Raw genomic sequence first — 15,992 nt, forward strand, 5'->3', positions numbered from 1 at the left:
CAGCCGGTTGGTTCCCCATGAACACGACGGCGACGCTTCTTCTCCGTTCCGACCCAGGCATGTACGTATGCGCGATGGGCGTTAGAGACCCTGCCCGTATGTACGTACGTGGACGTATTTTCTTTCTTGCACCCTCGCCGCTGTACGTACGTGTACATGCTACGTGCGCGCCTCTACTACGACATGTGCACGCCTCTACATCTACGACACATGCGCGCCTCTACATCGACCAGTATGTACGTACACATTCGCGACCAGAATGACAACGCTACGTACGCTTCGACCAGGTGGGTCCTGACTATCAGGCACTTCCTTGCGTGCGAAGATGTAGCTGGTGGGGTCCCAGCAATCAGGGGGCGAATCGTTTTTTTTGCCCGGACGCACTTCCTTGCATGCGAAGATGTAGCTGGTGGGTTCCAACAGTCAGGGGGGTGAATCGTTTTTTTTTCACAAAATACGGTGGCCCGTCCGGTGGGTCCCTACTGTTAGGTGGAGGAATCATTATTTTGCGCGTAATAAGGTGGCACTTCCTTGCGGCGGCCGTGGACCCAGCTGTCAGCCTCTCCACGTACAGTCCACGTCCGCTGGAAGTCGTTCCTTGACCATGTTGATATCGCCGCGCCGAGAGCACCACGGCGGTGGACAACGGCGAGGCCTAGGAAGGGGACGACTCGGAGCCGGGGAAGATGCAGCAGTGGATGCTCACGCGAAGAGGAGTACGAGGATTCACTGATTCGGCTGCGGTGTGAGGCTGCTGTTGCCGCAGAATAACAGGGGGTGTGGGTGAGTAGAGGGATGGCCTGGACAGCGGTGGGAGTAGTAGGGGGCGGTGAGGCCTCCGCGGCATCATAGCCAGCCACGGGAGGCAGGAGCACGCGGCACGACTGGCGCTGGTTTGGGCAGCTGGAGCAAGAAGACCAGAGGTTGAAGAAGCACTACGGCCGTTGGATGAACATCGTACGGTAACAGGAGCTAGAATCGTTCATATTGACTAAGTTGACAAAGCCCTCCGTCCCCGTCAACTTGGTAGGCCCACAAGTCATCCTTGGGTTCCAGCTGGCAAGGGGTATTCATTTTTTTGTGCGTAATAAGGAGGCACTTCCTTGCGTGCGAAGATAGCTGGTGGGTCCGACATGTCAGCTGGGGGCATGTTTTTTTCGCTAAATACAGAGGCCCTTCCGGTGGGTCCCAGATGTCAGGTGGAGGAATAATTATTTTGTGCGTAATAACGAGGCACTTCCTTGCTGCGGCCGTGTACCCAGCTGTCAGCCTCTCCACATACAGTCCATGTCCGATGGAAGCTGTTCCTTGACCACGTTGACCACGCCGCGCCGAGAGCACTAGGGCGGTGGATGATGGCGAGGCCTAGGAAGGGAACGACACGGAGGCAGGGAAGACTCGGCAGTTGTTTCCCACGCGGAGGGGAGTACGACTGTACGAGGGTTTACTGGTTCGTCTGCCCTCGCTGGAGAATAACAGCAGGTGTGGTCGTGTGGGTGAGTAGAGGTATGGCTAGGCCAGCGATGGGAGTACGATGGGGCGGTGAGGCCTGTGCGGCAGCACAGGCGACCACGGGGAGGAGGAAGCAGGCAGTCCCGCCGGTGCTGGTTTGAGCGGCTGGAGCAGCAAGAGCAGAGATTGAAGAAGCACGACGGCCGTTGGATGGACATCGTACGGTCAATGGAGCTAGAATCGTTCATATTGACTAAGTTGACAAAGCCTTCTGTCCCCGTCAACTTAGTAGGCCCACAAGTCAGCCTCCCACCATGGTGGGTCCCAGTTAGCAGGGGGAGTATTCATTTTTCTGTGCTTAATAAGGAGGCACTTCCGGTGGGTCCAAGCTGACAGCGGGGGGAACTTTTTTTCGCGAAATACGGTGGTCTGTCCAGTCGGTCCCAACAGTCAGGGGCAAACGTTTTTTTTGTGAAATACGGTGGCCCGTCCGGTGGGTCACAGAAGTCAGGGGGAAACGTTTTTCCCCGAAATACTGGTGGCCCGTCCGGTGGGTCCCTGCTGTTAGGTGGAGGAATAATTATTTTGCTCGTAATAAGGAGGCACTTCCTTGCGGCTGCCGTGGACCTAGCTGTCAGCCTCTCCACGTACAGTACTCTTCCAATGGAAGTCGGTCGTTGACCACATTGACCACGCCGCGCCCAGAGCACCAGGGCGGTGGACAACGGCAGGGCCTAGGAAGGGGACGATGCAGAGCCGGGGAAGACGCGGCAGTGGATGCCCACACGGAGAGGAGTACGAGGGTTCACTGGTTCGGCTGCGGTGTGAGGCTGCCGTCGCCGCAGAATAACAGGGGGAGTGGGTGAGTGGAGGGATGGCCTGGCCAGCGGTGGGAGTAGCATGGAGGGTTGACTGGTTCGGCTGTCGTCGCCTGAAAATAACAGGAGGTGTGGGTGAGTAGAGGGATAGATAGGCCAGGGATGCGAGTATGATGGGGCCGTGAGGCCTGCCCGGCAGCACTGTCGGCCATGGGAGGCAGGAGCAGGCGGTTCTGACGGCGCTGGTTTGGGCGGCTGGGGCAGGAAAATCAGAGACTGAAGAAGCACGATTGCCATTAGATTGACATCTAACGGTCTGACGCTGGTAGAGTCGATTGTTGACTAAGTTTCTTTTTTAAGAAACCTTGTGTACGCATGAACTTAGTAGGCCCACAAGTCAGCCTCCAAATCTTTGGCAGACAACATAAAGCCCATTTGCTATTTTTTACAATTTGCAGCCCATTTGCTATTTTTATAATTTGCAGCCCATTTGCTAATTCTTAAGTAATTTATTACATCCCATTTTCTGCCCAGGACCACGGTCAAAAAGTTCAACCTTATTTTGCATATTTCGGTGGAGTCCAAACTGTTGTAATCCCGAAATGATAAACATTTTTTTAAGAACTTATAGATTTGCCAAAAATATCATTTTGTTTTTGTAAGCAAATAAGACGTGGGACAATTGAGTTGGTTTAAGAGAAAACTAGTGGTAGAAAAATCAACGCTGGGTGGGAAAAAGCAACAAAAATAAGGATGTAAATATGAAAAGGGAATTTTATGTGTTTTCAATATAATGATACGTGTATATGAACTAGTAAAACTATAGGTAGAGATTAGAAAACGGATGTAGGATATGCGTTTCAAGAGGAAAATAGAACTGGGATGTGTGTTTGGTTCAGTAACAAAACTGCCTGCGGATGTTGCAAGACAAAATATAACTAACGCTGGCGGGCTAGAGGCCAGTAGATACCTACTAGATCTTTGTGCCCCATTGTCGTCATGGGCTGGGCTTGTTAAAAAAAACCAGCCCTGGTCAGTCTACTGCCCAGTTGAAACTTGCTCGACCTGAAAAAACAATATACATGCTCAATAAACGAGAGAATTCTGCAAGCACAGACTGATAACTGGGATGCAGCACAGATATTGTTTTTTTATCGTGATAATAAGTGCCTGCACTTTTTTCGAAAAAACTGCAGAACTGGGAATTCGAACGGCGGGTGCTTATGCTACCCATCAAATAAAAATCAGGTGCCTGAGAATTCGTTTCGAAACAAATGATTTAGTTTTATATCCACGTCAACCCTCGGCATGATGGTTGAAAGCAAATGCAAGTTCATACCAAAAGATCGTAAACAACAATACCAACTTGCGGACAACAAGGTAGTACAACTACCAATACCAAACTACTCCTGGCCCTAGTGTTCGTCTGGTAGAAAATCTTGCAGAGGACCAGCTCACGCTCCTTCTCTTGCTCCAGGTCCCCGATGTGGTACTGGTGCATCACCCAGTTGGTCCTCTGCTGGTCGAAGTTCTTGTTGGTGTGCAGCAGCAGAACCTTTTTTGCTGCCCGTCTGCCGGTCGTTGACCATCACGGGCAAGGTATTGCCGGTCTTGTGCCACATTGCGTGCGTGCCGCACTCCGACTGTATCTTGCGACGCGTCCACGTGCCCCTTTTGAACGCCCTGGAATTGCGCTGGAAGAAATGCTTCCTTAGGCCACTCAGTGTGATACCTGCAGTATTGTGGAATATGGGTTTTGGTGTACCTAGTTGGCATTTTCATAACATCTTTGGCATGTTGCAGTCACTTGTTTCACTTTTTATTAACTATCAAATTGTAATTGTTTCACCAGGTCTGCGTCTAAAAAGAAAAATAAAGCTATAAACAAAGGAATATGTTTATGCAAGTAGACGGCCGATCGGTGTCTTACCTGGAAGTTTCTCAGGTTGGGTGTAGCATATGCTGTGCTCGTGGTCGATGGTTGGTATGAATAAATCGATGAGAGACTGAAATATCACGCTGTCAACACTCACTTTGGCCTCAAGGTGCTCGATCAGCTCCTGGTCCGTGGGATCGAACTTGACGCCAGCCGGCAGCACCGGCCAATCCTTCTTCGACTTGCATCGGTAATTCCAGTTATATGGTACTCAATGTATGACCAATCGACTGTTTTAAGTGAATGATGAAAGATTTCGACAGAGTAAAAACTCGCGCTTCTTCGACAGTTGTACGAGAGTAATTGCCATGTCGTTTTGCAAGGGCGCTTGTAAAAACTCCAAACTCTATTCTCCTCTTATTTAATGGATGAGGCAAATCTTTTGCCTCCGTTTCGAAAAAAAAGATTTCGACAGATAAGTGGTACTCCAAATCTGAAGTCCGGAATACCCGAACACGCCGCCGGGATTCTTGTGTCACCTCACGCGCAGCGTGTTGTCACATCAATTCGATGTATGGACATGATGAATAATTTGACCGACGTATACTAGTACTGCTACTGTACTACTTACTAGTCGTATTTAGTGTCACAATTTATACATAGGTTTAACTAACAAGTACGCACTTGAAGCCTAACTGATATATATGTATACATATGGCTTCTACACAGCATCTCCATCATCATTATCACTACATCCTATGCAGGTGAGTTAGGATGCACTTGATCCCAGGAAGGTATCTATCCTTCAAACCATAGGAGTGCTTCAAACTAACAACAGTACATAATAACCAACAAAAGAGGGTCGTGCTACAGCAGCAGAATACATGGCTCAGTCTAGATATCAGCACGAATCAAGTTGTGCATATTTGTTGTTGGCATGAACCACATTGCCGCATGTCGGGTTTGCAAAACCATCCATCGCATGGAAGCTTGATGCCTTTCACACACTGAAGATTACCTGGCAACAAGCTGTGTCGACGAATCTCTAGATATGGTGATTCATGAAACCCATGGTATGATGTGTAAACACAGACCCCCCTCGCTAATGGAAGTTGCATACCACAGTAATCATCGCCGGTGATATGATCGATGATTGGTTGGATGATCGGATAATTGAGCCAAGGAACAAGGAGTGGTTGCCGAGGCTGTAAACCCGCCTCCAGTTGAATACGCCTGGCCCAACGGAACTGGGATCTTTCTCAAACACGAAGCAGCCATAGCCATCAATGTCACGAACGCCCCATGCATTGTACTGCATGTGGTTTGATGTAATGGTTTGGTTAATTTGGTATGTGCGAATGAGCATCAAATGACCGCCGTCAGCTGAACGAGCGATAAACCAGCACCCGTCGGCTGGTATGATTCTAGGTCCTGGAATCATGAAGGCCAGCGCATTTGTGTCTGCTGCAACAATTCAAATTGGAGACCAAAAGGACAAAAATAAACAATCTTGTTCAGAGTATGTGTGGAATTAAGATTATTATAACAGTGACACATATCATAGACAGGGAATTGCAATGATGTGGTCATAATCATACCCCAAGTTAAAAAAATAAGCCAATGGCTTTCATATTCTAGCAACATGTCATGGTTCAAACATCATGTAACAATGAGAGGAAAACAGCTATGACAGCGCCTACTCATATTCTACCATAGCACTTACTACTACTATTCTCATATCAACTCTAAGCAATAACATGCGTTGTTATAAAAATCTAGTAAACGAGAGTAACATGTAGCAATCGTGATGTTATGCTCATAATATGTATTCTAACAATCATTACATGCCAATTGTTCGCATATCAACTCTAACAATAACATGTGTGGTCAAAGAAATCTAGGAAATGAGAGGAACATATAGCAATGATGTGGTTATAGACATGCTATGCATTCTAAATTTGTAACAAATGAATAGGCAGTCGTATTCATAAGACAAAGATGAGATGAGACAGAACAATTACACGACGATAGATTCCACCAGTATAGGCAGCCAATCTGTGCGTCGACCGCGTAAATGATGCCATCGTGCACTATAGCATCAGACAGAAATGTTGCCTCAACAGGATTGATGATGAGCCATAACCATGTACGGCGACCGGATTCCAGATAGACTAATCCCATGTTGAACAAGGCAATGAGCTTGTAATCCATGTAGTCTTGTGATGGTGTGGGCACTTCACAGATTACAACTTTCTGCAAACAAAGGTCGAGCCAAAAGCTTGACGTGTCTCATGCGTTGTAGGTAGGAGTGTCCGGCGGGCCGCGAGGCTCGATGTCGGCGGTATCCAATGATGGAAGGGTGATCTCTCGCTGGGTGTAGATATCCATGAGATGCCACGGACTACCGGTGTGGTGGATGAGGACGATCCAGTTGGCCTTCATGCCCGTCCAGTAGTGGTCGCGCATGAAGGATAGGTGGACGGGTAGTGGTAGCATGTCGAAGGGCACCACGGTAGCCTCAGTAGGATCGTCAAGTCGGTGTGTGGGCCACCTGCAAGGATCGGTCATCAGCAAGCAGGGTGTCTTGAAAAGAGCCGGCCAGTTGCAGACGAGTAGATGGTACAAAGACACCGAGCATGCGGCCAGACGGACGGTGCTGAGTAGGTCCATACGACTACAGATCTGCTCCAAGAGAACATCGGGGAGGGAATTCCAATCGCGGCTCTACGTGTCAGTCGGTTCTGCCATTGGGGTTTTCGGTGCCTGCGAGCCAGCGGGGAAGTGGATTCAGGCGGGCGAGCAAAGAAGCTTCTCCTCGTGTGGCCGAGCAGTGAGCGGGGGGATATGGTACGCGCGGGCTACCAAGGAAGATGGCGCGGGCGGGCGAGCAGTGAGCGGGGGTAAATGGTGTGCGGCCGACGATGGGGAAGAGAGGAGGAAGAAGAAGAGAGGAGTAAGAAGAAGAGAGGAGGAAGAAGAGTGGAAGACGGGGAAGAAAGTGCATTAAATCTCAATTCTACTAGTACTACTACTAGGATATAGGCACCATCCTCCGAAGTGTAAATAGTTACACCGATGACATGTGGGTCTACCACAAGAGGGCCCATATGTCAGTTAATGTAGGACACAGGTTCGTAGGCGTATTTGCGGAAGCGTGCTCTACTGGCAAACATGACGGCAGTACTGGGTAAGGCTGATTTAGTAACACCAACACGCTGGTTCAGCTTATTAATTACGTGTCCCATCTGGTGCAGCGTGTATTGTCACTTCACTGTGAAGACTAGTTGAATAGTTCTCTCTGACCGAGATGGGGAATGATGGATCGCGAGGATTACCTTTCTACAGTATCCCTATGCCTCTACGCTCACTTCACTCATTTTGCTCCGTACCTAGTTACTTGTTGAAATCTGTAGAAAGACAAATACTCCGTATTTGGGAACAGAGGGAGGCTTTTACTCCGTACTGGAGTATTTGGGAACAGAGGGAGTATCACCATATGGAGGGAACAGAGGAAGTTTGAAATATGAACATGTCAATGGGAGCGAGTAAGCCCCATGCATGCATGCATGCATGCATGCATGCATGCAACATGCAACACTCACATGTACTCCACATGGACGCACGCAACACTCACGCACCCATGCGGCACACAGCACACGACGCAACACACATGCTCACGCTCAAGTGCTCAACCTACTCCCTACGTCCGTGAAAGACTGTACATTTAGAGATTTACACATTGATCAGGGTATAATTAATGCCCAAAAGTAGCAGACTTATGTTTGCATGCGACCATTGAGATAAGAAGATTAAATGAAGGCCGTTGCATGCTGTAATTAAGGATAGACATGTAGCCTATACCTACAGCACAAGTTGGTGCATTAGTCAATCAATATCGATTTAGATTAAAGGCTAAATGCATTGGAAGTGTAGATGTACATCATGTACTACTACACTCTTTCTTTTATAGTCGATGTACACTCTTTGTTGGAAGGCCGAGAGAGGACACGTGCATGCACTCACATACACAGCCAGGGCGGTTCGGGCACAAGGGTTGGACTCGTGTGGCGCCTGCGTAAAGTTTTGTTTAACTGATTTCTTTGCTCCGCGAACTGACAGGTGGGACCCAGAAACCAAGTGACAATTTAACCAGTCAACAAAGTGCCACGTCGACTATGTGGCCGGTCAGTAGGGTGCAATATGGTGCTCTATGATGAGCTAGTGATCATATAATCGATGCAAAGCTATATATAGTGACCGTAAAGAGCGTATTGTTACATACGTTGACCGCCAGTGTATTTTTCTCGTTTCAAATTAAGCCATATTAATCGAAAAGGACGCAGTATGGACTACTACTAGTACTAGTACTGCTTTGATGTGTCCCGTCAACTCGCCGAACGAGGAGAAGCTTGCTTACTACGCCTCTCCCTCGCCCACGCGCGCGGTGGTTCGCAGGACGAGGAGAGGGTTTTGACTACAGCACCCTCTCCCTCTTCCTCTCCCACGCCCTACCCTCGCCCTCGCGGTGGACGTGCAGCAGTTCAATCGGTGTCAGATTGCCAGACGCATATTGTACTGTAGTATCATCATTGTTGGACCTTCCGAAGAGGCGAAGAGGCAAGTGCAAGGTTCACACGAGTACGAACTGTTGAACCTCCCGAAGAGGCAAAGAGCCAAGCGCAAGGTTTTATAGGAGTTGTCGTCCTAGTAGGACTGTACTACAACTATAGCGAACGATGCTACTGTATGATGCCGCCACGTCACGTATATCCAAAGCTGTGCCACCTTTTTTTCTCAGAGCGTGTTGGAGCCCGTGCAACAACCACACAAGTTGCACATACACATAACACATTTACTAGTAATAAATTCTAAAGGACAAATGCCAGTATGCCACACAAGTTCATCTCCAATTCATGTGATAAATTTGTGCACGACTAGTCTACATATATGCACAGCGCTACCGTTCACAATTACCGTACTCCACTTACACGTTATAGATGGGCTACATGCATGTCCTCCTCCAGGTTCCAGTCCCAGGTGTTCTTCATGGATGGCACGATCCATAGTGGTGGGCAACGGGAATCATTGTCGTAGCTTTCTAGTCCGGTTCCACACGATGGAGACTCATCCAAGCTGAAGGGGCATAAATCAGGGATAGCGTGTCCCAGCATGTCGTTCATCCGGCGGTGCGCAATGAAGACACAACCATGCTTCATGAACGGCAGGCCTTCCGTGTCGTGCACGGAAGGTGGCATCCGCTTCACAATGGGGTAGTTGTCCCCGATGAAAAGCGAGTACTCTCCAAGAGTGTTCCTCGGCACCCACGTAGCATCACAGGGGTCGAACTCGGCGCCATTCATCTGGTACACGCGACATCCCAGATCTGGACACATGGTGACGTACATAGTCAAGGTCCATGCATAATAATGTTGTGCTCAAATATGGCGGTCAGTAATACTGTGCAGCAAATAGTACTACTCCGGTATAGAGGAAGTAAAATAACCGGCTTATTATATATAGCCACTCTTGGCTACATGGATGAGATAGTAAGACATGGAAAAACAAAAATGGTGCCAGCGGCCCAGCTAGCTATACGCGTCCTCCAAGGTAAAAAGTACTCCTACTAGTAGTACTAAGTATACTACTAGTACAACAATGAAAGAGAAGGAAAGAGGGTTAAAAAATGGAATACCTGGGTAGATGGTGACGGTCCGATCGTGGTAGATTGTGTGACCATGTTGCACATCAGTGGTACCATGGGTAACGACTGCTAAGATAGTTGATCCCAATATGCCAAAGTCAGCTACAAGGTTCCAGGTTAGACCGAATCGCGGATGCAAATGCACATCCAGGATCGGTGATCTTATTTTGATCGGGGGATGGCTGGTCCCTGCAAAATAATGGAGTACCGTTAGGGATGCAAATGATGGTTTGTGCATTCCATTTGTAATCTCCCGTACCGTATGATGGCAACCAGATGAAACAAGTCCCCTGGCTTGTCACCACGAAGATGCGGCCTAGATGGCGCACGGCGTCTTCGAACGTGTAGGGGTACAAATCTGCCGCCGCCAACATGCGCCAGCCTCTTCCGTTACTGCATCTTGCGTTGATGGCAATCCTAATGTCGAACACCGCGATGAGATAGTAATCATCGTAGCCGCGTCGCTTTGTCGGCGGGTCCGCAATTGCTATCTTCTTCAATCTCATGTAGGCATCATCATATGTAATCAAGCCCAGCCAGTCCGGAAGGCCGATCCCAATGGTGGAGAAGGGGTCTACTGGAACGGCCGCACTGTTGTGGATGTTGTGCAAAATGATGGTGGTATCCGGCCGGAGGTATGCAAGCCAATCTTCGTTGGCACCGACCCAGACCTATATATAAGACGGTGGGCAGCGGAGAAATTACGGGATGGAAATGGAATAACTAAGTACTACATGATCAAACTCCATTACTGACCTGCTCATCGGACAAAATCCGACTACCTCTCAACGTCGGCAACTCTAGTGGAGTCAACGTGCAACCATGTCCAGGGAGCGATGGACTGTTCGAAGGATTGTCCCATAGAAGAACCTTCTCCTCGAGGACGCATGGAAGACCAACAAGCTTGGCCTTTTCCCAAACCTGTTTAAGCAGGGTCTTAAAAAAGTTGGTGCAGGAAGCACCGAGTCTTGCGGCGGTGAGGACGTCGGAGCGGCATGCGATTTCTCCCAGAGGATCGTCGTCCAAGGTCTCCCAGCCCCGACGAGGAGGAGAACCGCCTGGCGAATCCGTGGGAGCAGCGACGAACTGCCTTCTCTTCGGGGGGAGGGGAACTGGCGAGGAGGAGATAAGAGCGTAGTAACCACAGGGCCTCGTCCCTTCCAACTGTAGATCGTTCCTCAGCGAAGGGGTGAGGCTATTATTTACTACTAGTACTAGCATTATGGAACGTTATGGGATTGCATTATACTGTAAATAATAGCACTAGTAAGAAATTTTTGGCACTAGGTAGTAGTTTTTGGCGTGGATTAAGAAATTTTTGGTATGTTTTTGCCATTTTTGGTACACGCCAACTAGTGTCAAAAAATGTCTTCCATTATGTGACGGAGGAATATGTACTCATACTGTAGCAGTACCAGTTCTACTTTTCTCAACTACGAGTATTAGTGCGATGTACTGTACTTCTAGTCTAGTCTAGTCTAGTATAGTGCACCAGTTTTGAACTCTTGAATCTCAGGGCCAAGGAGCTACAGTTGGAAGTGGAGGGTACTACTGTTCTCTAGAACCATCGCTGTACTATCAATGCAGGGGAAGTACACCTGTGTAGTGGCCTAGTGGGTACTCTCAGTGCTATATTCAGCCGCTCCTCTCACGTAGGAGTAGCTGGCCTACTCAGCCGCTCCTCTTACGCACACACTAGCAGCCTGTTTATCAGCGACGGTTACTGCGGTCTGCGGGGGCAGAACATTTGAGTTATTTGATACAACGAGACTAGGCTTTTCGCTTCCTTTTGTGGAGGTGTAATGGATCTCGTCGAACTTTATTAGTAGTTCCTTCTTTATGAATGAGATGAAGCAAAAGTTTTTGCCTCCGTTTAAAAAAAACACGTCAAGAGGAATTTCTTTTATAGTAGAGCCGATAATGGAGCGAAGTCCATGTGTGCAACGCCACAAGCTACAGTGTACTAGTAGTACAGCACTTTACATAGAGTACAGAGCCATATTGCACAGTTCCCAATGCCCCGCCAGGCTTTTCCGGCTCCTGGGCTTAATTGGGAGGCGCTAGTTTAAATATGCTACTACTAGCTGATGAGGAAGCTGCAAGCGAGGTGCGGCTAGGGCGAGCACGCGAGCCACGGGATGCTGGGAAGGAAAACCCGTTCACGTGGCTAGGCTGTCCAGTGCACCCAGATTGTGGGGCCGCATGTCCGTTTGACTTCAAAACTCAAACTCCCTGTGTAAAATATTGGCTCGCAGCGAAGTGTAGTAGTACGATTTTAAAAAAAGGCCGTCATGCGTTCGGCCAGGATCGAACCCACAAAACGAGGTATACACTCCCGCGACCACTAGTAGTACTCGTTGGAGTACAACGCAACCTAGAATCGCTTTTTGTCGCTAGTAGTACGTGCATTGTTCCTTACAAGAAACCCCTAATAATGCAAGAAACCACTAAAATGCCAAGAAACTACTACCACTTGCATACGTGGCAGACTTAAGATAAGACTACCTTATCAACCATTGTACATGCTCTTACCAACCAAAATCCTCGAGTGACCTCCTACCTCTGGCCCGTCCACCTAGTCATCCTCGGCCATGGGACGCAGCTATCGCCGCTGGCAGAAGGCGAGGTCAAAACCGCCGGCGGTGCGGAGCCCATGTTGCGGCAGCCTGGATGCCAGCTCCGTCCGGCGCTCGCGGCCGATAGCTAGCCAAGATAGCTCCATCCAGTTGCTTGTCTGCAAGGTTTGCTAGCTAGATTGGCACGGCAGCGTGGCGGCTTGCTCACGCGCGCCGCGCTCAGGCCAGCCATCTGGCTCGAGCGAAGGCCAGCGCGGCGGCTTGCTCGCTCGTGAGTCACGCTCGGGCCAGCCTGGCAACCCGTGCGGAGGCCAGCGCGGCATCCGGCCTGTCCGGCAGAGCGGCGGCCAACGCGCTCATCACCGGCACCACCGATGAACACGCATTAGTACTTTCAGGAAAAATAATGATTTGAGGGGGAATAACAGGATAGAAGGTCAGATGTGGGTCCCTCGTGTCAACAGTCAAACAAAATGTGTTGGTTTAAGCTGCCTTGTCAGCACGGACGTGTGGGCCAACCCAGTCATAAATGGGTTTAAACGAACCTAATCGGTAGGAGTACTAGGTACTACCTCTCTCTTAGTTTACACGGCGTGCGCGTACCCCTGGGTTGTCAATTTGACCAATCTAATACAAGTCATATATTACAAAAAATATACCAACATAAACTATGGAGTTTCTACTTTCAAAAGGTATAATTTTTGTGCTATATAGTTTATATTAGGGTGATAAAATTGACAACCTAGGTATACGCGCAAGACTTGTAAACTGAAACGGAGGTAGTAGTAGTTTTTGGCGTGGATTAAGAAAGTTTGGGTATGCTTTTGCTATTTTTTGTACAATAGATTCTTCCTAGGGCTGGATGAAAGTGGTAGTTTTTTGTTAAATACTCTACGTATTGTAAGTAGGAGTGAAAGTTAAGCTTTGGACGCCAATAAGCAAGGCTAGTTACATAGTGCATATGTGTACATGATTGAAAGTAAATATCAACCATGAGTGACTAATATCTTGATGGAAAACTCGAAACTATGGAATACTAGAAAAAATACATGGTTGGAAATACTAGCAATGTTCATGTCCGTTGCAACGAATCATAATTAGAATAATACTTATTCACAAACTTGGTACAAAACACCCTAATTTTGATATACATATGTATATTATGTTTCAATTATAATATATTCCTTGGGCTGTTTTGGTGAGGTCAGGGAGGGATGTGGTTGGTTTTAAGATACTAATTATGCGTTTTTCTACAAATTGGTAGACAAGTGGGATGTTGGTGAGAAAAGGCAACAACTTACCTCACAATCGTCAGATGCAGATCTAATGGTCAGAAACGACGGATGGCAGACACACCAGCATCACCAACTTAGTCTTGTATAGGAGTACTATTAAGATCCGTGCATTAACGGAACATCAAGATGCATTTTTTTATAAAAACACTTGTTGTGATTGACCCTTGAGGGAGTAATCCCATGTGTAAAAACTAATGATATCTCGAGAAATATGAGATAAGGTGAGAAGGAGTTGGGTGTGGTGGTGGTTGGTGGTCGGCTGAGCGGAGGCATGGGGATTGACGACGCCGGCAGCGGCCACTAGGCTAGTTTGTTCCAGAGGCTTCCTTTCTTAATTGCTCAACAATGAGGTTTGTTGGAGATAAGGATGAACGAGGGAAGGCCTTGTCTGCAAATGTGGAGAGGTGTGCAGGTATCTTTTAGTTTAATTTCCATCCGTCAGATATAGAGAAGACGGTCTACATTGCAAGATGGCACACGTACCATCATCACCAACTCGGTTTTTTATAAAAGAAGAAATATAAGTATGGAGATACAAATGTATTATCGATACTTGCTTCCGTAAACTAGCATCTACATTCTATTCAATGCCTCGGCATGTGGGGCCTTGGCACAATGACTTCTCGACTGTGTAAAACAAAGATTTTCCCGTGCCCGACAAGGAGGGGGTGACGGCGGCGCGCTTTTTGGCTTGCTCTAGTCCTAGTAGTCATACTAGGTGGTCTAAGCATGTGTAGATTTATTCTTTTTCACGTCTCGTGTTCGCCGTACTGCCATGACTATTGATGAGTAGACGGTAAGTTATTCACGGGGAAACCCTTGTTGAGCGTGTTTGCGAGAGAGAGAGAGAGAGAGAGAGAGAGAGAGAGAGAGTGCGTGTGCGATATGTTAGATACTGAGGCAATGATAACAGATTCTTTGTGTCTATGTGTGTGGAGGATAGAGAGAGACATGTACATGGGGCTTTGTGTTGTGTAACGTGGAGACACATATACATAATTAGAGAGTGAGTGTGTGAGATACACCTGCAGACATGTGGAGAGATGAGGATCCAAATAAATGGGTGTTTGTGCGTGTCTGTGTGTGTTTGTGCACGCGTTTGTGCGTGACAGGGAGAGAGTGTATGTGGAGTAGAGAGACCACTGATGATGTAAACCTAGTATAAGGGAAGGGGGAATGGTGTGACATGTGTAGTACCGAGATAGCACGGGTGCGGGCGGGGGGAGCAGACTATTTGGAAGAGACATCGAGTGTGTGTGTGGGAGAGGGGTGTGAGAGCGCGAGAAAGAGAGAGCTTGCGACGAGAGAGAGAGAGAGAGAGAGAGAGAGAGAGAGAGAGAGAGAGGGAGAGGAAGAGAGGGGTCGTTTGTGTCCATAAATGGTGTATAGATAGGGAGACAATGTTGATGTTGTCCGAAATTGGCCTATGAACGGAGACGAAGTGGAAGCGAGTCATCGTGTGTGTGATAGGGGCTTCATGAGAGATCTAGAATATATGGTGTAGAGAACAATGTGCAAAATCGAGAACGATTATACATTAGGGAGCTATGCAAAGAGTCACGACATATATGTATACAGGTTAAGGAGCTGGGGCGGGTCCGCATGTGGGAGAGATAGAAAGAGGAGAGTGGTGCACAAGGAGACAAAGTGTGCTTGTTTGCAGTGGGGGTGGTGTGTGAGGTGAGTGCGCGAGAACCACATAACTAGGGAGATAGACGTTTGGGGGCAACGTTTTGTGTGTATGGGAAATATACACTCTACATAGTGCGTGTGCTTGGGTAAGAGAGATAGCGGGAGACCTAGAGAGTGAGGGAAGAGATGTGTGCATGCCCGGGAGACAAAGTGATAGAGACCTATGTTGGGGTCCGGACTTTACAAGAGAGATGGGTGTTAATGTGCTCGTGTGTTGGTGTCTGGGGGAGAGAACGACTTCTCTATGTGAGTGTGTGTGTTTGGTGGTGGTGGGGGGTGACTTCAGATAAAGAGTGGGGTGTCTATATTTGAGGGACTTTAGCGTAATTGAGATATTGTGCACTCATGATTGATCAATTTGTTTCACAGTTTGTACTATGAGATGACGATAATTTTGAACATGCGTGATATACCTAGATGTACCAGAATTACAAACCTAAGATTGGAATTTTGGAATTCGACTCCATCATTAGCTTTCGTAATTCATTAAACGGAGGTACATTTTTTAAGCCGGAATTTCGTGATTTCAAATTCATATATCAAACCTAGAGATATAAACATACGGGCATGTTCAAACTTTAT

The sequence above is a fragment of the Triticum dicoccoides genome, chromosome 1B, assembly GCF_002162155.2.
Source record: "Triticum dicoccoides isolate Atlit2015 ecotype Zavitan chromosome 1B, WEW_v2.0, whole genome shotgun sequence".
NCBI classification, from domain to species: Eukaryota; Viridiplantae; Streptophyta; class Magnoliopsida; order Poales; family Poaceae; genus Triticum; species Triticum dicoccoides.